The 24,813-nt window shown below is 43.8% G+C and overlaps 1 protein-coding gene and 1 non-coding gene across 8 annotated transcripts in view; both read left to right on the forward strand.

The window, feature by feature from the left end:
• The window catches only part of LOC126199361 (transcriptional enhancer factor TEF-1), an 835,913-nt gene that overhangs the window by 453,620 nt on the left and 357,480 nt on the right, over nt 1-24,813 (forward strand). The window lies entirely within an intron of this gene.
• On the forward strand, nt 6,566-6,640 carry Trnat-ugu (transfer RNA threonine (anticodon UGU)). Its single transcript has one exon. It is a non-coding gene; the product is annotated as a tRNA-Thr (tRNA).

Below are 24,813 nucleotides of genomic sequence, written 5' to 3' on the forward strand. Positions count from 1 at the left end.
CTCTATATCGACGAGACATGAAACTGTAAACGCCCTGTTGTATCATTTTCGGCCTGTTGCAGAATGATCTTGAATGTCGTAAATGTCTGGATTCCAGTTTCTCGCTATTTCAGTGCATTATGTTATGGTAGTGAGCTGTAGGCAGCACTTACATTTGATAATATGCACTTTAAGATTCTACCAAGAGAAGCACTTGTCTTCGTCGCTCAGAATTGCACAAAAATGTGCATATAGATTAAAAGTTGCTCATCCCAAGATTAGTGATGCGTGCCATTTTCATGAAAAACTGCGTGCCTCACCATGAGATCACCTATTCGAGGTCAAAGAGAGGATCTTTGATGACGGGACATCTGTCGTAGCATTGTACCAACTTTTGAATACCTTCGTCATACAAGGCAGCCGCCTGTATGTTCCACCCATTCTCTACGCTGGTCTATAGCTTGTAGTCTGTGCCAAAATGTTGTATTAATACCCAGCGATCCACGTGAAATTCAGGGGGAGCCAATTACGGGCTGTACTGTGGGTGACCAAACACTTCCCACCGAAAAAGTTGCAGGAGCATCATTGCCCTGCAGAGTGTGTCTGAGCATTGTCATGATGGAAAGGCACGACTGTTAAGTTATGTGGGTTGCATGACATCAGGCGAAATTACTCACCAGGCCCACATACTTCGCGGGAGACAATGTTTTCTAAGCATCTTTAGATGTTCACTTTGCGCTAGAACTGAAAAGAGCGATGTGACGCGATCGACGGGCATACTAGAGACATTGCCAAATACATCCGTGCGAAGCTTCATCGAATTTCTGTTATGGATACCATTTCGCGTCCGATCGGACCCTACTTTCCGAATAGTCCTTGTATATTTCTGTTTTCTACTGTCCCGATAACGTTGCACAGCTATTCAGCCTTCAAAGTGTAGGTGTGGAATTTCAGTGAAGTGGTCAAAGCAAAGTGGAAGAACAGTATCTGAGTAAAACCTCTTTTTCACATTAAAGTCACTTCTGCATTCAAGCTGTCCAGTATCGACATTTTCAAATGATGACATGCTATGCCAGTGTCATCATAACATGCCTTTTGTCAATCACACTCTAACATTGGCTTGTAATTCGGTCCGAAAAATACAGAGTGAAGTCTCATGATGGAATGACCATCTTGTAACTTTCCTTGTGGTTTTGCACGTCGTTGTCTTACAAAATCAATGATCCTGCTCATGTAGAGCTTACATTACCTCAATAAGTACACAATGTGCGTTAAAACCTTGAAATGTGTATGCTTTCAGTTCCATTACCTCGATATTTTATTTCGTCACCTTACCAAAGTTCATCTCCTGGAGCTTGAATACGTCTCTCGCGATAGGACACACAGCTATGCATGTGAATGGCTCATGCCATAGTTTTTGGGATGAGCGATTAATACTCAAAGCACATTTTCGTACTGTTCTGAGCCTTCCTGTCGACGCACTCAGTTGTGAATACCATCAGTAAAGCCAATAGATAATCGCCTTTTTAAATACGAATATCCCACTTGCAAATGATGTGTGCCACTATGGGTTGGCATATTCTCTATAGATCTCAGTCCGAGCTTGTGCTTCCTCTCTATCGCCCTCGATGTTTACGGTACGTTAAACCCTAAACTTACTTCCTTCCTTCCTTTTTGGAAACGCCCCGCAAGGCTGTGGCTAAGCCACATCTACGCAATATGCTGGCCCAGCATTGTGTAGCTGCAAGAGAGCTGTTGTGTTAAGGAAGTAGGAGACGTGGTACAGGTGAAGTGGGACTGAGGGAGTTTTGCCTGGATAGCTCTGTAAGTAAGAGAAAAAAGAGAAAAAATGACCAATAAACTATGTATTAATTTACCCTTATTTCTATCTGGAAGTCAGGGATTTACACATAGTAAGCCCGTAGTGCCCAGACAGGTAAAGCCCAGCATATAGGTTTCATCATTCGTCACATTCTATCTAAGTCGTCTTATGAACAGATTACTATGTGTAAATTCCTGACTTCCAGATATGAATAAGGGTAAACTAATATGTAAAATGGTTCAAATGGCTCTGAGCACTATGGGACTCAACTGCTGAGGTCATTTGTCCCCTAGAACTTAGAACTAGTTAAACCTAACTAACCTAAGGACATCACAAACATCCATGCCCGAGGCAGGATTCGAACCTGCGACCGTAGCGGTCTTGCGGTTCCAGACTGCAGCGCCTTTAACCGCACGGCCACTTCGGCCGGCAACTAATATGTAATTTATTGGTCATTTTTTCTCTTTTTGTGGGGCGTGGCCTGCCATACTTCGTAGTATATATAGTATCCATAGCATGTATAATAAGTAAATGTGTGCCAAAATTTTCTTTGCATAGGTATTTGATTAGCAATAATAATAAAGTTGTACTGTAGTAGTAATGAGTGGTTATACCGTGGGACTGTGTGTGCACTGCTGGGACAGCGCTATCTTGTGACCGGTCGTGAACCACTAGACTCGCAGCAGGCAAACCGGAGCGAGAGAGGGCAGTGTGATGCCGACCGTTGTTAGTCCAGCTGCGGCCATGTGTCAAGTAGTTTTATCTTGTGACTTCGATTTTATATATCTGATGAAACAGAATGACCATGATAGCAGTTGTTTTTTAATTTTTATTTCTGTGACAATGATTATATATCAGCTGGTCTGCCTCATGTATCGTTATATCCAAATGATTTATGCATGTTAATGTACATTCAGGTATGTGGTGCTGTACTAATGGTAATGTATATAGTGTAACTCATGTGAGCCCTCCCTCAAACCTGTCATCTTATATCTTCACAGATCCGATGATCGCACCTTTAGTGTGTTGAAACCGGTCATCCAGTAAACAGTGTTTAAACGATCTTGGCTTTTGAATTAAGCTTTAAAGAATTAAGCTTTAAAGAAAACTTCAACAATATTTTGATCCATTTGTTTCTGGCCTCAAAAGCCGTTTCAACAGGATTTAGAAGTGTCTTTATTGTTTAATTCCTGTCTCAGCTAGAACCCAAAATCTCAGATTTCCAAGCTGGTTTCAGACCAAACAGATCATGTCCAGAACAAATTTTAAACTTGAAATTGATTACAAGGATGAGACAAATGCGAAGGAAGCCTACAGTATATGTCTTTGTCGACTTTAAAAAGGCATATGATTCAATTCACAGACCCACACTATTTAAAATTCTTGAAGAACAAGGACTGGATAAGAAGACACGGAACATCATAGAGCAGACATTAACAAATACAAAATGCAAAGTGAAATTCATGGGAAAACTTTCAAAATCATTTGAGATAAAAACTGGGGTTAGACAAGGTGATGGATTATCACCTCTGTTATTTAACTTAGTTCTGGATAGAGTCATGGCAGAATGGGAAAAAGAACTCAAAAAAGAAAAGTACTGGAAACCAATATCACTGGGAACCAAAAAAGATGACCTACAAATCCCCTACTTAGCCTACGCAGACGATCTTGCAATAATGGCAGATTCTAGTGAAATGGCAGTCAAACAGATAGAAACCTTAAAAGAGTGTGCAGGAAAAGTTGGCCTACAAATATCTTATGAGAAAACGGTGTTTACAACAACAAATCTAGAAATTTCTAAGTTACAAACCAAATATGGAGAAATTAAGAGGGTACCATACTTTAAATATTTAGGAGAGATAATTTCTGAAAAATACTCACAACAAGAAAGAATATTAAAAGCTCGTAGGGGTCTAGGGCTGGTCCAAAACATTTACAATAAAAAATGTCTATCTATAAATACAAAAATTAAACATTATAAGTCGGTAATTAAACCAATAATGCTATATGCCAGCGAAACCTTGACACTTAAAAGGAAAACAAATATGGAAAACCTGAAGAAAGAGGAAAGGAAAATCATTAGGAAAATTCTGGGACCAAGATGGACCAAAGAGGGGTATAGATTACAGAAAAATTCTAAAATTGAAGAATATTCTAACATAGAGATAGACATGAGGAAGAGGCGTCTAAAATTCTATGGCCACATAATGAGACTTCCCGATCACAGACTTAAAAAAAAAAATAGTAAGATACGTAGCATCCCTTGTTAATGGAGGAGAATGGATCAAAAATGTAAAGAAAGATCTGGAATTAGCCAACATTACTACTGAAGACATGAACAAAAGAAACAGTTTCAAACTTAAAGTTGACAAATGGGAGGTCAAACCAGAGACAAAAGCGCCGAGAACTGGAACAAAATGGAGCGAAGAAAGAAAAGCTGAATTCTCGCAAAGAATGAAGACCTGGTGGGCAAACAAGAAGAATAAGAAGCCCCAGAAGTGAACCATCTTTACTTAGCGTCTTACATGTTGGGAGCTTTACGACTAATAATAATAATAATAATAATAATCAAATCATATGTCGTGGAACGCTTTGTTCTTGAGGATGGCATAAGCAGACCGATAGCAAATATATATACGACTGTTCCAAATTTCTTGTAAATGATGAACGAACTCCTGTACGGTATCATTCCTTAAAGTTTCTTCAGACAATATTTAAATTTGAAACTACTGCGAAAAATGAAAATTGATGTTTTCCGTACCACGTTGGTGTATGAGGAATTAAGACCTTAATCGTTCACTAAGCCGTATATGTTTTGTGTGCTTTCCTCTGCTGTTGACACTTACTTATAATGGAGTAACAAAAATACTCCGGTCTGCAGAGAACGCTCGAGTTACATGTGTCGTTGTCAGTTCCAAGAGGCGCTTACTCGTGGCACAATCCGTGCTTTTAATTTCGGAGGTGACGGGCTGCGGTTATTTGTGGCTGCTCTGCGTATCCAATCAAGGCTCTACTCTGAAATAAACGCAACAGTACGCTAGAGTTTCGTTACTGCTCAACGATATGCTCTTAATAAAGCACCAGCAGATATGTAACCATAAGGTTTAACGCGAAACTGTTCCGAGGAACGGTTTGCCTGGAGGCAAAACGCATGGCAGGTGGGATGCTGATGAAGACACATTCGCTCACATTCTAATTTGTGCACCATCAACACGAGCTATATTCATATGGACAACAGTTCGTCACATGAGATCCCGCAACGGTCGGTCTCTCTCTCTCTCTCTCTCTCTCTCTCTCTCTCTCACACACACACACACACACACACACACACACACACACACACACACACGCGCGTGCGCCCTGAAGTAGTATGATTTTCTCTGCATTCAAATAGATTGAGATAGTATCGTTGACGAGTACCGGAAAGGGCAACGAAGTACAAAAAGAACGCGCGACAAAATCAACTATTACTGTCGATTAGACCGTCAGTGAGCGAACACTTCGAGTTCCTGTTGCTAATAAGGCGAGTACACCGTCCGTTTGTTACATATCTTTACGAGCTTCAAACAGGAGCGACTTATTTTCAGTTATCTGTGTAGTTACTAGTTTATTTTTGTAATTTCTTGCGTGTTCGTGTGATTACTAGGCACAAGCTTTTATTTTAATATCAGTATAGCGCACAGTACCACCGTTGTTATCGACCCTCGTATCGTAAAGGCTTTTGTTTGTTTTGATTAGAACAGTTCAGTGTCGGTTAGATCATCGGTGAGAGTGCACCGCGGGTTTGTGCTGATAACAAGGCGAGTACACCGTTCGTTTATAACATATTTTTACGAGCTTCAAATAGAAGCGACTTCAGTAATGGATAGGAACTGTGATTGTTGTGTACAGATGGGAGCTGAGCTGGCGACCCTTCGCTCACAGCCCTAGGCGGTGTTGACTTCCGTCACATAGCTTGAGGCTGCTGCCAAGGGGCATCACTGTGGGCGGTCAGACGCAAGGATGCGAGGGACGTCTAGCACGTCCCACGAGTCCCCCGATCGGTTCACTGCTGTGGCCGCCCCGTGCACTGCCTGCATTGAGGTTGACCTCTCACCTGTGGTCGAGTGAGAGATCATTCCAAAGTCAGACAGCGAAAGACTTTCCGAGGGGCCAATCGTAGGGCCTCCACAGTTCGTTTGATGAACAGGTTTCGGACGTTGTCTGTGGCTGACGAAGTCTCTGAGCCGGATGCGGTCGTCCACCCTGTTCCAGAGGAAGCTTCTCGGCCTGCAAGGTCTGGGCATTCACAGAGGGTCAGTTTACTGGTAGTTGGGAGCTCCAACGTTAGGCAAGTAGTGGGGTCCCTTAGGAACATGGCTGCCAAGGAGGGGAAGGAATCCAGTGTACACCCCGTGGGCATACCGGGGGGAGTCATTCCGGATGTGGAAAGGGTGCTTCAGGATGCCGTGAAGAGTACAGGGTGCAGTCAACTGCAGGTGGTGGCCCATGTCTGTACCAATGACGTGTGTTGCTTTGGATCCGAGGAGATTCTCTCTGGTTTCGGGCGGCTAGCGGAAATGGTAAAGACTGCCGGTCTTGCTTGCGAGATTAAGGCGCTCACCATCTGCAGCTTCATCGATAGAATCGACAGTTGTCCTTGGGTGCACAGCCGAGTGGAGGGTCTGAATCAGAGGCCCAGGAGGTTCTGTTGGGAATGTTGGGAATGTGGATCTCACGGGGAACGTGCAAAGGATAAGTCCCTGCGGACGCACTATCCTCTGTGCCCTCGGTGGCTCAGATGGATAGAGCGTCTGCCATGTAAGCAGGAGATCCCGGGTTCGAGTCCCGGTCGGGGCACACATTTTCAACATGTCCCCAGTGAAGTATATCAACGCCTGTTTGCAGCTAGGGTGTCTATTTAATTATCATTTCCTTTCTAGCAAAGCTGCATGGTCATCCACGGTATGTGTTCTTTCGGGAACAGATACTACCGTCATATGTAATTAGAAATAACCTAAACTGGAACGATCACATAGATAATATTGTGTGTAGAGCAAACCAAAGACTGCGATTTTATTTGTTACGATTTCTTTTACAGCACCATTTTCTGTTCTCTTTTATTGCAGAAATTTGTATGCTGTAGCTTTGAAATAGTGTAGTCTCCTTATTTCTCCTTGTAGCCTATATGTTGGATCATTTTCTGTTGCAGAAATTCTTCCATGTCCACTGTTGTTTTCTTATTTTTTCTTGTTTTTTTTCCAAATTCATGCTATTGATTTTTTACTTAAGCGGTTGTTTGTACCTCATTGTTGACTTCCCGTAATTTAAATATGTTAGGATGTGAATCATAGACATAACGTTCAGCTTAGAATGAAAACTTCCGCACGCATTCGTCGTTTGTACTGAGATTGAAAACTAACGCGCAGCTTCATCGTCTGGTTGAATGACCATAATATCGCGTACCAAACAATCGTCTACCTCGTCCGGTAAAAGAATAAGAAGGTAATGTGTGAAATGTCACCCTGCCTAGTATATTTCGTTATATGACTCAAAGATTGCGTTTCGCGAAACAAACTGTGATCGAGATGGAAAAGGCCATCCTTCGAGGGATGTATTAGCCAAATTCCGAGAAAAGTAGAATGAACATCCTCTTAAAAATAAACATAAACAGCCCTCTGAGAAATTTTACTGGAAAATGATTACTTGGATGTTGAGGGGCCATTTTGTACTTATCAGGAGACTTGTGTGTCAATAAAGTAAAAAAAGTCGGTCCGTATGTATAACTACGACCATGAACCACGAAAAGCTGTTTAAAAAGGGAGGGCCGTTTGTAAAAGTACCGCCCATAGACAATATATCACACTGTTTAGCAAACGGTATTTTTTTTGTTCACTCCTGTAATGTTATTCACGACATAGTTAATAAATAATAACTTTTCATCTAAAGTAGTCGAGTGGTTTAGGTACTGAGGTATAACTGCGTCCTACTCCGATAGGTCCCTTGACAACATAAGGAAGAAACCATTTACATATGACAAATCATTTTCCTAATCAGAATGACATCTTTGTTATTAAAGCTAAGTAATCAACAGAAGTCTCAGGATGAGGAATTTTGCTTGATCCTTCGCACAAATCTCAACAGCTTTACGTTTCAACGCGATGGCTTGCCTTCTGCCAGTGCACAGATTGGACATCGTTAGGTTCATGGTTGTCAGAAGTAGAGTGTTCACGAGTCGTACCTGTTAAATCAATTTCAGATATGCTTTACACGTCTTTCCGCCTAGAGTTCGATGGAAACGGAACTTGTACCCCTCTATCACAAGCGGTTACTTTCTTTTCTCACCAAACACGGTTGAAAGACCACTCCATGCGCCACTGTAGCCAACCAAGACCGTGCACGTTTAGCAGTGTATCAGCTAACGGATTTCCATTACAGCGTCTCCAGTGGGGATCCACTGGAGACACTGTAAAGGCCGGTTAATACATTAGTTGCGGATAGATATCCGCAACTAATGTACTAACCGGCCACAGCCCTACCAGAAATGCGGCATGGATGAACCGAGACAACCGTGATTATAATCGAAGCAGCGGATAAAAACCACATGTGACGTGGTTTGTCTAACCGAATAATTTGGCCCAACCCCACCTTTCGGTGGTTTACAGTGATACAGAAGACCAGTTCGCCATGCGACCCCACGACGTATTGTGTTGTTGTATTCTCCAGTGCAAATACTTGCTGTCGCTCTCAAGCAAATGTATACACTGATAAGCAAAACATTATCACCAGTATCCCCTGTGACGTTGGGTGCCGCCTGTTTGCGTTGGGGACGCGTGACGCGGTAACTAAAGCACGGTATGTAAACGGAGCAGACACGGACGGGGATCACCTTAGCAAAGATACAGGCTGCAAACGGGGAAATCAGTTGAGATATACGACTTCGGCAAAGGGTAGATTATTATTACGCGGAGCCTGTGAACGAGTGCTACTGTCGTGACCACATGTGTTCACATGTTCAGCCAACGACATCGTCAATTACGATTGCATTGGGCATGGGACCGTCGGTATTCAACAGTCAATCGGTGGAAACATGTCAGCTCGTCGGGTGAATCTAAATTTGGCCACACTAGGTCTCAGGTCTTCTCCACAAACGCCGTCATTGAGGTGAACGGTAGTTCGAAACGTGCCGCGCGGCATGGAGGCAGGCTGTTGGGATCGGTATTATGCTATGGGAGACCCTCTCCTGCGCATGCCTGGTATCTGTGGTAGTAATCGAAGACTGACAGCTGCGAACCATTTGCATCCTATCATGCTTGATATCGTCACCTTAAGCGATATCAGCTTTCGGCAATATAACTGCCCATGTCTCGGAGCCATAACCGTGCTACAGTGGTTTGAGGAGCATTATACAGGGTGATTCAAAAAGAATACCACAACTTTAAAAATGTGTATTTAATGAAAGAAACATAATACAGGGTGGTTCAAAAAGAATACCACAACTTCAGGAATTTAAAACTCTGCAACGACAAAAGGCAGAGCTAAGCACTATCTGTCGGCGAATTAAGGGAGCTATAAAGTTTCATTTAGTTGTACATTTGTTCGCTTGAGGCGCTGTTGACTAGGCGTCAGCGTCAGTTGATGCTAAGATGGCGACCGCTCAACAGAAAGCTTTTTGTGTTATTGAGTACGGCAGAAGTGAATCGACGACAGTTGTTCAGCGTGCATTTCGAACGAAGTATGGTGTTAAACCTCCCGATAGGTGGTGTATTAAACGTTGGTATAAACAGTTTACAGAGAATGGGTGTTTGTGCAAAGGGAAAAGTTCTGGACGGCCGAGAACGAGTGATGAAAATGTAGCACGCATCCAGCAAGCATTTGTTCGCAGCCCAGGACATTCGACTCGCAGAGCTAGCAGAGAGCTGCAAATTCCACAATCAACTGTATGGAGAGTCCTACGAAAAAGGTTAGTTATGAAACCTTATCGTCAACTACCCGAGGCGATGGATCGGCCGCCAGGCAGCCCGTGACAGAGCACTTCATCACTGGCCTCCAAGAAGCCCTGATCTTACCCCGCTGCGATTTTTTCTTATGGGGGTATGTTAAGGATATGGTGTTTCGGCCACCTCTCCCAGCCACCATTGATGATTTGAAACGAAAAACAACAGCAGCTATCCAAACTGTTACGCCTGATATGCTACAGAGAGTGTGGAACGAGTTGGAGTATCGGGTTGATATTGCTCGAGTGTCTGGAGGGGGCCATATTGAACATCTCTGAACTTGTTTTTGAGTGAAAAAAAACCTTTTTAAATACTCTTTGTAATGATGTATAACAGAAGGTTATATTATGTTTCTTTCATTAAATACACATTTTTAAAGTTGTGGTATTCTTTTTGAATCACCCTGTATAACATTCTGTTATACATCATTACAAAGAGTATTTAAAAAGGTTTCTTTTTCACTCAAAAACAAGTTCAGAGATGTTCAATATGGCCCCCTCCAGACACACGAGCAATATCAACCCGATACTCCAACTCGTTCCACACTCTCTGTAGCATATCAGGCGTAACAGTTTGGATAGCTGCTGTTATTTCTCGTTTCAAATCATCAATGGTGGCTGGGAGAGGTGGCCGAAACACCATATCCTTAACATACCCCCATAAGAAAAAATCGCAGGGGGTAAGATCAGGGCTTCTTGGAGGCCAGTGATGAAGTGCTCTGTCACGGGCTGCCTGGCGGCCGATCCATCGCCTCGGGTAGTTGACGTTCAGGTAGTTACGGACAGATAAGTGCCAATGTGGTGGCGCTCCATCCTACTGAAATATGAATTGTTGTGCTTCTTGTTCGAGCTGAGGGAACAGCCAATTCTCTAACATCTCCAGATACTGTAGTCCAGTTACAGTAGCACCTTCGAAGAAAAAGGGACCAAAAACTTTATTGGCTGAAATGGCACAGAAAACGTTCACCTTAGGCGAGTCACGTTCATACTGAGTTGTTTCCCGCGGATTCTCAGTGCCCCATATACAGACATTGTGACTGTTGACTTTCCCGTTAGTGTGGAAAGTTGCTTCATCACTAAACACAATCTTTGAAACGAAAGATTCATCTGTTTCCATTTGAGCAAGGATAAAATCACAGAAATCGATTCTTTTAATCTTATCAGCTGCAGACAGTGCTTGAGCCAATTTCAGACGATAAGGTTTCATAACTAACCTTTTTCGTAGGACTCTCCATACAGTTGATTGTGGAATTTGCAGCTCTCTGCTAGCTCTGCGAGTCGGTTTTCCTGGGCTGCGAACAAATGCTTGCTGGATGCGTGCTACATTTTCATCACTCGTTCTCGGCCGTCCAGAACTTTTCCCTTTGCACAAACACCCATTCTCTGTAAACTGTTCATACCAACGTTTAATACACCACCTATCAGGAGGTTTAACACCATACTTCGTTCGAAATGCACGCTGAACAACTGTCGTCGATTCACTTCTGCCATACTCAATAACACAAAAAGCTTTCTGTTGAGCGGTCGCCATCTTAGCATCAACTGACGCTGACGCCTAGTCAACAGCGCCTCAAGCGAACAAATGTACAACTAAATGAAACTTTATAGCTCCCTTAATTCGCCGACAGATAGTGCTTAGCTCTGCCTTTTGTCGTTGCAGAGTTTTAAATTCCTAAAGTTGTGGTATTCTTTTTGAATCACCCTGTATTGAACTCACGTTGATGCCTCATCGACCAAATTCGCCTGATTTAAATTCTGTCGAACGCATCTGCGTCCATACCGGGTGCCATCACCGCGTGCGCAAATCAGCGGCCGGTTATTTACGAGAAATTACATGACCTGTGTGAAGACATCTAATGCCACATACCTCCACAAACCTACCAACAAACAGTCGGATCCCAGTTACGAAGAATCAGTGATGTATTTAGTTCCAAAGACGGACAAAGAAGCTATTAAGCAGGTGGTCATAATACACTACTGGCCATAAAAATTGCTACACCAAGAAGAAATGCAGATGATAAACGGGTATTCTTTGGACAAATGTTATGCTAGAACTGACATGTGATTACATTTACACGCAATTTGGGTGCATAGATCCTGAGAAATCAGTACCCACAGCAACCATCTCTGGCCGTAATAACGGCCTTGATACGCCTGCGCATTGAATCAAACAGATCTTGGATGGCGTGTACAGGTACAGCTGCCCATGCAGCTTCAACACGATACCACAGTTCATGGAGAGTAGTGACAGGCGTATTGTGACGAGCCACCTGCTCGGCCACAGTTGACAGACGTTTTCAATTGGTGAAAGATCTTAGAATGTGCTGGCCAGCGCAGCAGTCGAACATTTTCTGTATCCAGAAAGGCCCGTACACGACCTGCAACATGCGGTCGTGCATCATTCTGCTGAAATGTAGGGTTTCGCAGGGATCAAATGAAGGGTAGAGCCACGGGTCGTAACACATCTGAAATGTAACGTCCACTGTTCAAAGTGCCGTCATTGCGAACAAGAGGTGACCGAGATGTGTAACCAATGGCACTCCATACCATCACGCCGGGTGATAGGCCAGTATGGCGATGACGAATACACGTTTCCAGTGTGCATTCACCGCGATGTCGCCAAACACGGATGGGAACATCACGATGCTGTAAACAGAACCTGGATTCATCCGAAAAAATGTCGTTTTACCATTCGTGCACCCCGGTTCGTCGTTGAGTAGAGCATCGCAGGCGCTCCTGTCTGTGGTGCAGCGTCAAGGGTAACCGCAGCCAAGGTCTCCGAGCTGATATTCCATGCTGCTGCAAACGTTATCGAACTGTTCGTGCAGATGGTTGTCGTCTTGCAAACGTCCGCATCTGTTGACTCAGGATCGAGACGTGGCTGCACGATCCGTTACAGCCATACGGATAAGATGTCTGTCATCTCGACTGCTAGTGATACGAGGCCGTTGGGATCCCGCACGGCGTTCCGTATTACCCTCCTGGACCCACCGATTCCATATTCTGCTAACAGTCATTGGATCTCGACCAACACGAGCAGCAATGTCGCGATACGATAAACCGCAATGGCGATAGGCTACAATCCGACCTTTATCAAATTCGGGAACGTGATGGTACGCATTTCTCCTCCTTACACGAGGCATCACAATGACGTTTCACCAGGCAACGCCGGTCAACTGCTGTTTGTGTATGAGAAATCGGTTGGAAACGTTCCTCATGTCAGCACGTTGTAGGTGTCGCCAACCTTGTGTGAATCCTCTGTAAAACTAATCATTTGCATATCACAGCATTTTCTTCCTGTCGGTTAAATTTCACGTCTGTGGCACGTCACCTTCGTGGTGTAGCAATTTTAATGGCCAGTAGTGTATATTACACACCGCCATGTTACACGCTACAATTCGGAACCCTGTAGCGGTAGAAAGCTGCAAATGTGTAGAATGTGCTAGTAAGGTTTGTTTTATTTGAAATTTTAAAACACTTCACATAAAAAATTAAGAGCCATTACTTTTCAGCGTGTCCTCGTAAAAGAAAGCTACTTACAGACTGGCAGTTAAAGAGCCTTCGACAGGTGTAAATTACGATCACAGGCAAGGATTTTGTATGCTCACAGTAGCGATGTGGATAGAAGTTTCGGGTTATAAAGTGAGATGTATATGGTGCGCTAATGTTAATCAATAGTATATTGAGTAAAGCATGGAGAAAGCAAGCGTAGCGCCCCTAGAGCAGTTCTTTTTTTTATTTTTCCGCTCAGTCTATTATTTTTATATACAAATTAAAAATTTTAGTTTTTTTGTAGTATAATTTTTTGGTATGTACTATAATTTTTGGGATGTACGATAATTTTACGTTCCTGAACTCATGATTAATGTTAGTGATAGGTGCCTGTTCGATAGCAGTGCCAATTGAACGAAATGACACCAGCGTGCGCTTACAGTCGGGGGCCGAGCCGAGGGAAAGGCTTTTTCTCGCAAGCAGAAGATAGCAGTGTCGCATATGAGAATTCACGTAACTCTGTCGCATAATTTTTAAACTGTCTTCTTTCTCACTTTTTTCGGTCAATTTTTGCGCTCCGTCTGTGCCTGTGACCTTGGCAGTATATCTCACCATCGGTACAGCCCTGCACACAGATAGGCTCTCACCACAGTGCATTTAGAAGGATTATGGAAAGATCGGCCAGTGATCTCCAGGATATCGGAAAACCGGTCTAGCGAATCACAGGCGGTGTCAGGAAATAATATGTTACACTTTTTACTGGTTACTCGAGCTACCATCAATGTTATCGGTCTGTGATGAGGAGGGGCAGACTGCATTCGCTGAAGTACGGCTTGTAGTTAGGAGCGCGCACTAACTTAAAGGGTTGGAGGGCGCCGAGTAAGTGTCACGGTTCCCAGTACTCAGTTTCCCGCAGGCAGGCGCCTGTGCCTGGTGCAGTTGGGAAGAGGCGGCCCGAGCCGTGTTCGGCCTTGGCTGCTTTCGAAGAATCGGTCTGCCAGGCCCCGGGGAATTTCCGGCCCTGCGGCCGGCCGGCTTGCGCGCTCGCTCGTTCCCTACACGTGGCTGCTTACTCTGGTTTCAAACAAGTGTCCCGAGACCAACGAATTACAGATTTTGGCGGCCGCCGGATCGATACGGAACAGTATACAACATAACAGAAAATTGAACTAGAAGTGGGTGACCGATCGAGGTGGCGCTTTGGTAAGACGGTGGACTCGCATTCGGGAGGACGGCGGATTAAATCCTCATCTGGCCACTCAGATTTAAGCCGACCCCCCTACGGGACGAGGAGCTGGTGATGTCGCAGCGTGGATTTCCGTGTTCCATGACACAGTGGGGCGCGAAATGAAGACAGCCAAGTCAGGGTTTTGCCTCGTGGAGAGGAACGTGGCCAATGATATGTGACATCGTTTTTACCTCTCAATCAGAACTGAGGAACCACGTATTGTGTTGAGTTAAACTACGTATTTGGTTTTCTTTATCATAGAGTACATGGTATGAATATAAGATGTTTCAAAGCATCAGTGAATTGAGGATATCTCAAAAACGCGTTATTTTAGCTACGATTTGTTATACCAGAGAGACACACACACCTACATGTAATCGATGATTGTTGTGCTACGAAAATATACAGTTGCAATGCTACAGCACGATGATTATCTATCAAAAGCGCGTCGTTTTCATACAAACTGTCATAGTTAAATATCAAATAATGACAGCTGTACACACGTTTTTCGGATACTGTACCTCATATACGGAAGTCTGGCTGCTATGTTGAAGGCGTAGCACGGTTGGTTGCTTCGTGAGCTGTGAATCGCAAGGTAGCAGTTTCACGTCTACCCACTTCCATTTATTTCATTTTTTGTTTTCTAAAAGATTTTGCGTCTCTCTTACTAATGTAATGGAAGTATTACCGACAGTACTCGATTTTATTTATTATCAATAACATAGTCGTTGAAGTTATTGTTGCGAAGGAGAACGATTCGAATGTTTCCCTAGTGGCCAGAAATCTTAAAGGAACAGCCAGCCTATGTCAAAAATTAAACATAAGTTACACACTAGAATTTCTTGCTGTTATGAAACTGTGTGTAAAATATAAACACCATATCTCCTGTTTTTAATGAACTGCCATATGTTTGTATCTTGAGCGTAAATATTTCTTTCAGTGATAGCGAGCAGCTTAGAAAAGATCTCCTCTTCCCTTCAAATGAAATTAAAAAACGAATCAGGATCTTGAAATCTGTTCGTCGAAGGACTTTGTTTCAGGCCAATGATAGTCAGTGTGACATCGAGAATATGGACTTATGGATGCCCAAACTAACGCAGACTTCATAATTTAACTACATTAAATTTAAATCGTCAGTTGAGATGAAGATTCAATTGAGTCAGACCGTTATACAGCATTATTCGCTGTTCAATCGCCAATAACGCAAATAACGTTGAGAAGCACGTTCCGCGAGCTGCAGCGGGCCGTTTCAGACTGCACAGCGGCCACGGCAGGCACCACTTCAGGTGTGCTTCGCGCTGAGCAACGCGTCTCGTGTGACGACGGCTTATTAGGTTTTCCGAGATATCCCTAAACCACTTAAGACGAATGCCATGATAGGTTCTTTCTGCGTCAACATCTATAATCCGCAAGCCACCTTGCGTCGTGTGGTGGAGGATACTTTACCATTGTCACTTCTCCCTCTTTCCTGTTCCTGTCGCGTATGGTACGCGGGTGCGGTAAGCCTCCGAGTGGGCTCGAATCTCTCTAAACGTATCTTCATGGTCTTTTCGCAAACTATACGTAGAAGGAAGCAATATACAGGGCGATCCACGAACAAAAACAATTTCAATTATTACAAACAAAGTATGAAAGATATGTCACTGGATAGAGGAAGGTTCAAACTTTTGTGTTCGCTCAGACAGTGCGCCTTACACACAAGATGAGCACCATCCGTTGCTCGGGAAAAATCGAAACACTAGTCCATTTCGTTTCACAAATACCGACAGGTCCCTGTTTATTGAATCGACAGCTAAGGAATTCGATTTCTCAGCTGTTGAAGAGCAGACAAAGACACTCTTATGTGCCGCCGCCGCCCCCCCCCCCCCCCCCCCCCGCCCCCCCCAAAAAATTAAAAAAAACATCGCAAGGGGTATGAGGTCTGGTGAGCTGCGATACCAAAAACAATGAACAATACCTAGTTGTCCACCTCTTCAAATCTAACGCCGTGGGACTGTGGCGTTAACATCAAGCCACACGTCAAGGTGAAAGTGAGGTAGGGCGCCGTCATGATTAAGAATGAAATCATTGGAATCTTCATGAACTTAAGGAAACAGTCAATTTTGCAACCCGTTCGGCTATGACATTCCTGTCACAGTTTCCTTTGCAAAACAGAAAGGTTCAGTTAAAGTTAATCTCTCTCATGTTCGACGGCGACGCCAGGATTTTGTGACTCCCAAGTTCTTACATTATGGCCGTTTATTTTACCCGATAGATGAAATGTCGATTCCTCCAAAACGAGGATCCGTTCGGAAAAAGTTCTTCGCCATATCCTGGAGAACTGAAATGAAAAATCCTTCCGTTATCGTCACGGGGGCGCAGATGCTGCAATAACTGCAACTTGTAAGGCTTTGCATGCAGGCGTCGCCACACCCTTGTTTGAGGAAATTGAAGGTCCTGGCCTGCCCGTGTAGTTAACTTCCGACGGCTCCGTGTGAACGCACGCATCTCGACATGTTCATCAGACGTGGGTGCCAGACCTATGTTCTTAGCTTTACACATGGAACCTACTTCCAAGAATTTTGTATGCCTGTCATATATCTGCTTGGCGGAGGTGACTTCTTGCTGGATCGACAGCGGACCGCACGTTGCACTTGACCAATGGAATGAATTCGCGCAAATTCCAGCACACACAATTATTCCTGTTGTGGTGTTGTCGCAATGCTGCTACAAACAGCAGCACAACCTTATCAAGTGTGTTCCTTTCTTTTATATTTTGTCTGTAATAAACATCTCAGATCTGTTCTGTCTTTTTGAATCGCCTGCTATTTATTTCAGAAAGCACCACCGATTTTTCTCCGTATTTCCCCTTTCCTAAATAATGACCTCGTCGACGGGACGTGAAAGCCTTATCTTCCTTCCGTCTCTTTCGTTCAGATAGTGTGATATGACATGTAATCGTAAAATATTGCACTACTCGTACGACGTGGCCCCAGCAGTAGTGTGGAGCGTGGACGCAGTCCTCGTCTCCGGCCAGGCGGCGTCGCCGGCTAATCTCGTAACTCGCGGCTGTGCGCGATAAATTACCAGCGCCGGCGTCCCCAGAATAAAACCCCGGCGCGTCTTCCTCCACTTAACACTGTTTGGAATTCTTAGAGCCGGCGTCTTCCGGTCGAGCAAACTTCTTAGTTAATGTTCGGCTAGTCTTCTCCTCGTGACCTAGTAATCCATCTTGGTCTACGTTATATAAATGTATTAAGGCACTCCTAAGTTGGCAGTGCGTATTTTGCCGAGGCGACCGTAGCCAAAGGGAACGAACGATTTATGTTGGCCCGAGGGAACAAACGATTTATGTGAATTGCTAAAATCGGTGATCGTTGATTTTAGGATGTTAGCGGGAGGTGGTGTTGCTTTTGAAATGGCCAAGTTTCACAACTGCTCTGCATCTATACGTCACAATACATCTCGCGGTGTTCGGCGGAAGTTACTTCTTACCTCTGGTATGAGAACACTCCTCACCCTCACCCTCTTTCCTGTTACATTCTCGAATGGTGTGCGGGAACAACGACAGTTGGTAAGTCTCCCTAAGGCTTCAGTTTTATCGTCTGCTCGTTTTGCGAAATGTATGAGTGAGGAAGTAGTGTCTTGGATGACTTCGTGACGGCAAAACCATATCCTGTAGCGTTTTCTACTGAAATTTGATGAGCGTCTCTGTAATCCTCTCGCACATATTAAACGAACCCGTAGTTCTGTATCTACATGGATACTCTACAAATCACGCGTGTCTGGCAGAAGGTTCTTCGAATCGCCTTCACAATAATTCTCTATTCTGCTCTCGAACAGCGGGTGGAAAACACGAATACCTATATCTTTTCGTGCGAGCTCGAATTTCCCTTATTTTACTGTGATGATCTTTTCTCCCTACGTAGGTCGACGTCAACAAAATATTGTTGCATTCAGAGGAGAAAGTTGGTGATTGGAATTCCGTGAGAAGGTACCACCGCAACGAGAAACGCCTTGGTTTTAATGATATCCACCCCAAATCGCGTATCATGTGCGTGATACTCTCTCCCCGATTTCTCGATTACACAAAGCGTGCTGCTCGATGTTCTCCGTTAATCCTATCTGGTAAGGATCGCACACCGCACAACAGTACTCCAAAAGATGATCGAAAAGCGTAATATGGGCAGTCTTTTTAGTAGATCTGTTGCAGTTTCTAAGTGCTCCGCCAGTAAATCCCAGTATGTGGCTCGACTTCCCCACAACATTTTCTTTCCAATTTAAGTTTTTGCAATAGTAACTCCTACGTATTTAGATGAATTTACAGCCTTTAGACTTGATTGATTTATCGTTTAATCGAAGTTTAACGGATTTCTTTTAGCACTCATGTGGATGACCTCACACGTTCCATTATTTAGGGTCAATTACCGATTTTAAAATTATGCCGCTACCTTTTTTTCGCTTTGCAATTTGTTTTTTATATTCTGATGACTTTACCAGGCGATAAACAACCTAAGACGTCTGCTCATTGTCTCGTAAATCGTTTATATAGATAAGGAACAGCAGACGGCCTATAACACTACCTTGCGGAACGCCAGAAATCACTTCTGTTTTACTCCATGACTTTCCGTCAATTATTAGGAAGTACGAAATCACGAATACCGTCGCATAACAGAGACGATATTCCATAAAGACGCGATTTGTGTATAAGCCGATTGTGAGATAATGTCAATGGCCTTCTGGAAATCTAGAAATACTGAATCAATTTGAAATCCCTTGCGGATAGCCCTTAGCACTTCGTGTGAGTAAAGACCTAGTTGTGTTTAGCGAAGTTTTCTAAATCCGTGTTGACTCTGTGTCAATAGACCGTTCTCTTCGAGGTAACTCAAAATGTTCGAACGCGATACAAGGTCCAAAATAGTCATAAGCCACTTCTTTCGTGAATTAATTGCAAAGGGCAAATTAAATGAAAGTAGACAGTTGGAAAAAAGTAAGCAAACTGTTTTTTATTTAAAAATTAATCGTCATAACTGTCAATACATTTATCTCACTGTGAGACAAGACGGTCGTTCCCCTGACGGAGAAACATTTGGCGTTGCCCGCACACATATTGCCGAGATTGTTTCGAGTGGGCTGCACAAGTTTCACGGGGAAGCCCTTGCGCCTCCTCCACACACTCGCGATCACTCCCTATGCGATTTCGATATTTTAGGATCTGTGAAGAGTGATCCTTGACCGTAGATTCGCTTTGGACGAACAGCTGCTCGCCTGGGTACAGTCACGGTTCCTTACGTAACATCAAACATTTTCGTTTGATGGCATTGACCGTCTTATCGTATAGTGCGATAGATGTATTAACAACTATTATGGCGATTACTTTTGAAACAATAAATAGTTTGCGTACTTTCTTTCTATCTGTCTAGGTTTCATTCTACTGTCCTATACATTTCTTCATGTGATTCTTTCAGTGATACTCAGACTGACACATGCTAGTTTTGTGTGATTTTTCAACTTTAGGTCTCTCCGGACGGTTACTCCTTAAGTATTATATTGTTGCTGCTGTTTCCATTGATTTATCGCCAATAGCGTAATCTTACAGTGATGGATTTCCGCTGTTTGCGAACTGAAAGAGTGTTTTTCGCCGCTGTGGTTAGTCGCCCTGGAAACAGTGTAGAAAATGAAATCAGTGTTGTGAAGAGACGTGTGTGTGGTTGCAGTAAGACGAAGCAACACTTGGGTAGCGCGCATCACTGTTCTAGTCAAACGTATAGCAGTCGAGCAGTCGGGTATAGCTTTTATGAAGCCAGACGCCGATCCAGGTTTGAGCTCTGAAGGAGGGGAGGATGTGGTGAATCTTCTTGCTTTCTTCCTAGCTTCTCCCATACCGTATTCCCAAATATAATTTTTCTAAACCGTGACGGATATGTTGTTGGCTGCAGTCTGGGAACAGGCACGTTGGTCCTGGTCGGAATGGTTCTTACAACCAGTCAGGCGGCAAACGCGTCCATCTAAGCAGCCATGGACAAAGAGCTAAGAAGTATTCCATTTTAAACGCAGCTTGTATCTTTTCTAGAATTCCTTGCCACTTTTGAGAAACTTTATGTGCTATTTATTTTTCGAATATTAACTGTAAAAGATATTAACGCTTTTAGTACAGTTACTATTTCTTTGGTTTCTTTGTGTGCGCGTCCGCGTGCGCGTTTGGGGGGGGGGGGGGGGGGGGTTGTTGATCGTTCACACGGATTCGCGCCTGATTTAAACTTCACATTAGTTGTGACTGGGTCAGTAGTGCCGGCATTATACACATTTGACTGATTCAGTATATACTGGGTGTACCTGAAGTCCGGGAACGCTCAATTATTTATTGCACAAGAACCAAACATCGTACAGATATCATACATATGTCATTTTGAAGAGAGACCCTGAAAGTGTTTTTTTTTTTTCATCATGTATACCGCCACAGCATAGTTTAGTAATTTGCCGATGGTCAGCGCTAGTCGCAAACAAGGCGAGTTCAGGTGCGGAGCGAGCTTTCTGTGTGTTGGAGTCCGCAGCTCGTGGTCGTGCGGTAGCGTTCTCGCTTCCCACGCCCGGGTTCCCGGGTTCGATTCCCGGCGGGGTCAGGGATTTTCTCTGCCTCGTGATGACTGCGTGTTGTGTGCTGTCCTTAGGTTAGTTAGGTTTAAGTAGTTCTAAGTTCTAGGGGACTGATGACCATAGATGTTAAGTCCCATAGTGCTCAGAGGCATTTGAACCATTTTTGTGTGTTGGAGTTCGACAAAAACAAGTCTGCTACAGCTGTTCAACGGATGTTTAGTACCAAGTACGGTAAGAAGCCACCAACAAGGTAGGCCGTTTACCACTGGCGCAACAAATTCGTTACGACGGGTTGATTGTGCCCGGCAAAGAGAAGCGGACGTCCCAGCGTGAGTGAAGTGAATGTGGAGCGCGTACGAGAGACATTCATAAGGAGTCCAAAGAAACCGGTGTGTCGTGCATTCCGTGAACTCGAAATGGGTCCAGTGACAGTGTGGAAAGTCCTGCGACAGAAGCTGTCTATGAAACCACTGAAATTGGAGCTAGTGCAGAAGCTCAATGACGGCGACAAAGACAAGCGTTTTGAGTTTTGTTCGCAGTTGCAGCAATTGAATTAGGATGGGGATGACATTGTTGATCGCTTAATTTTTAGCGATGAAGCCACTTTTCACACTAATAGGAAAGTGAACAGGCATAATTGTCGAGTCTGGAGTAGAAAGCATCCACACGAATGCACTAAATTTGAGCGTGCTTCCCCAAAGGTAAATGTCTTTTGTGCCTAGTTACGTCGAAAACTGTACGGGCCATTCTTCTTCGCCGAGAGCACTGTCACTGAACATTCCTACTTGGACATGTTGCAGAAATGGCTGATGTCTCAAATGCAATAGGACTCTCCGTTCATCTTTCAGCAGGGTGGGGCTCCACCCCATTTTCATCGTCGAGTTCGTGGCTGCCTGAGCACGGAGCTGCCGCATCGATGGATCGGCCGTGCTAAAGAAGGGGACAGCTGTTTCATGAAATGGCCTCCCCGATCACCAGATCTCACAACGTGTGACTTTTTTCTGTGGGGGCACATTAAAGATCTGATGTATGTACCGCGTCTACCACGTGATGTGGCAGAGCTCCGGCAGAGAAGACGGGAAGCGACTGCCAGTCGACGATGCCACGCTGGGATGGGTATGGCAAGAATTCGATTACCGTATTGACATCTGCTGGGTCACTCATGGTTCGCATATCGAATGTTTGTAAAGAAAAAACTTTCAGAGTTTCTTTTCAAAATGTAATATGTATGACATCTGTACAATGTTTAGTTCTTGTGCAATAAATAATTGAAAGTGTTCCCGGACTTAATGTGCATCCTGTATGTTAGTACGAGAATTGGGTTTCTTTTGAAAGTTCCTGTAAGAGTAAAACTGACGAGTTTCAGAACAGTTTGCTGCAGAGTGAAGGTTTTTATTCTGTAGTGCCTTCCTCTTTGAAATGTATGTGCAATTGACACAAGGTTTTTTTTTTTGTTGCAGGTGAGTGTCCTAGCTGTTTTGATGGCGTTGTAACGGGCATGACTTGTAAGTAAAACACTGCACTAGAACTCCTGTAAATGAATGATAATTCCTTCTGGTCTCGTTTTCTTGAATTAGCATGTCACCGCAGCTTTCATGTTTATTTACTATGTAACGTTGTGGATAACTCTTTTTTTAAAACGCGTTACTTCCTTTCTGTTTGGCATGTTTTGACCTATTGACCTCAGTAGTATATATAACAGCTGACACTGTGTGTTCTCTTCCTCTGTTTCTTTCTCCTAAGTGTGCAATTGAGAATATTGATGTAAGCGTATCTTAAAAACTCGGACCTGTTCGGTGGAAGAGTGTAATCGTATAAAGCCATACTAATGAAAGTGATATCGAAGAAATGTGACAAACAAAGACTGCTTTATAATGCTAGTGCCTTTCTTACGGAGCAAACAATACTCATCGTGTTAATGTAGATTAAAATAAAGTGGTAGGATCATCCAAAGTTCACGCCTACACAGTCGCCATATAATGTATTTTGATACTTTCCCTTTTTTTCGACGCTGTTCATGGCAAGGTGCTGTAGAATTGAAGGTTTAGGTTCTTCTGCTGTGTAGAAAAATATCGCACTTTTCGCCTGCCTCCGTCTAAATCCTGGCATAAGAAGCAAAATGGATCATCCTTTTGCTTTCAACTGAAAAATATTATTGCGATGCGCTTAAAAATACTTATTTTAAAAATAGTCGTAGTTATATGTAATGTAATTTGCAAAGCACTAGTCGAAATAGTTGCAATGTATGGTATTGTTACGAAAATTGACCACACTTTCCGAATGTCTTTAACTAGGTATCCCATTTGACAACATTTATTTTCTGGTAAATTTTTTACCTTCAGCCGCTGAACGGAAAGGAGAAAGAAATTTGGTTCCTTGCTTGTTTGAATTGAATGTAAAATTGATTTGGTGACGTGAGATGGAAAAGTACCTTTGACCGTTAAAATTTACTTTAGTGATATTTCTGCTATGTATAGTTCGAGGGAACGGACAAAAAAGTCTCACCATTTCTTCATATGGGATCTGGTCTTACAACTGTTACCATTGAGGTAAGACCGACTTGCACGTCGACTGTTCGCGGTTATACGCGCTTGTAGAATGCATTTTACGAATTTCCGTACAAAGTCAATGCAATGAAGGTAAAATATTACTCGATTCACTAAATGTTACGTTGTAGTAATGGAAAGTGAGTACACAGCTGTCTGAATGTACAATTATGTATGGCGTCATTGAACAAAGAAGATTTTTTCCTGATTGATGGCATGACCTTCTTTTCCAAAAGAACGGATTTTGCTTTTTAAGTGCTCCTTACACTTTGAATCCAGCGCAGCGTTCTGCTGGACATGACGAGTGATGGTAAAACCTGAATGTGATTGCCGAGCTTAAAATCCGTGTAAGACTTGCGATAAGCGACCATATTCCATTTTCTTACAGTAACGGCCATGTAAACTGTAGATACGTGCGCAGTATTACATTGTCTTCTTGCATGTTAGCCAGTCGTTGGCTGTTTGGTGGCAGTTCACTGTGTTAAGACACCCATCGGTCTGCGGATCACGACCGATATTCTCCTCCTACCACGAGACGTTACGCAGAGCTTACTAATTTAACTCGTTACAGTTCACACTATGGTGGTTAGTGCCCGCTACACAATCGACTTCCTTCACAATTGCCAAGATCCGTCTGTTGATAAGGGGAACGGAGCAGAGTTAAATAGCCAGCACGTAGTAAACAGTGGTAAAGCACTAGGTTTAATGCTGGCATTACAAGAAATCGGATAATAGCGAAATGTAAGGGCCAACGCTCGAGCAACTCCCTCACAGGCGGCGAAGAAGTTGCGATATTGCTCCATATGGGCCCACCACAAGCGATTCCGGCAGCGCCGCGCGCGCCGTCTGACGCAGCTGCAGCGCGCCGCCATTGTGACGGCAGAGCGCACGCAGCGCCTCTGGCGGCGGCGGAAGCGGCTCATTAGCGAGTGGCGGCATCGCTTTGCTTCCCGGAACGACGCGACGCCTGCGCTCGGCGCCGCTTCCCAGTTCTCAACCGCTGCGCCGTCGTGGGTGTCAACTGATAGTTCAAGCAAACTAAACACACCCACCGCCAGCAAGTTACGAGCAGTGAAGACAGTACTGGCAATGAATGTTTGTGTGCATTTCATCTGCAACAACAGTCTGTTTCACCACGGCGGTGCTTCATACGCCCAGTTAGGATGGTTTCGCCGAGGGAGGTTCAATTATCGCA

Source organism: Schistocerca nitens, chromosome 8, assembly GCF_023898315.1.
Source record: "Schistocerca nitens isolate TAMUIC-IGC-003100 chromosome 8, iqSchNite1.1, whole genome shotgun sequence".
NCBI classification, from domain to species: Eukaryota; Metazoa; Arthropoda; class Insecta; order Orthoptera; family Acrididae; genus Schistocerca; species Schistocerca nitens.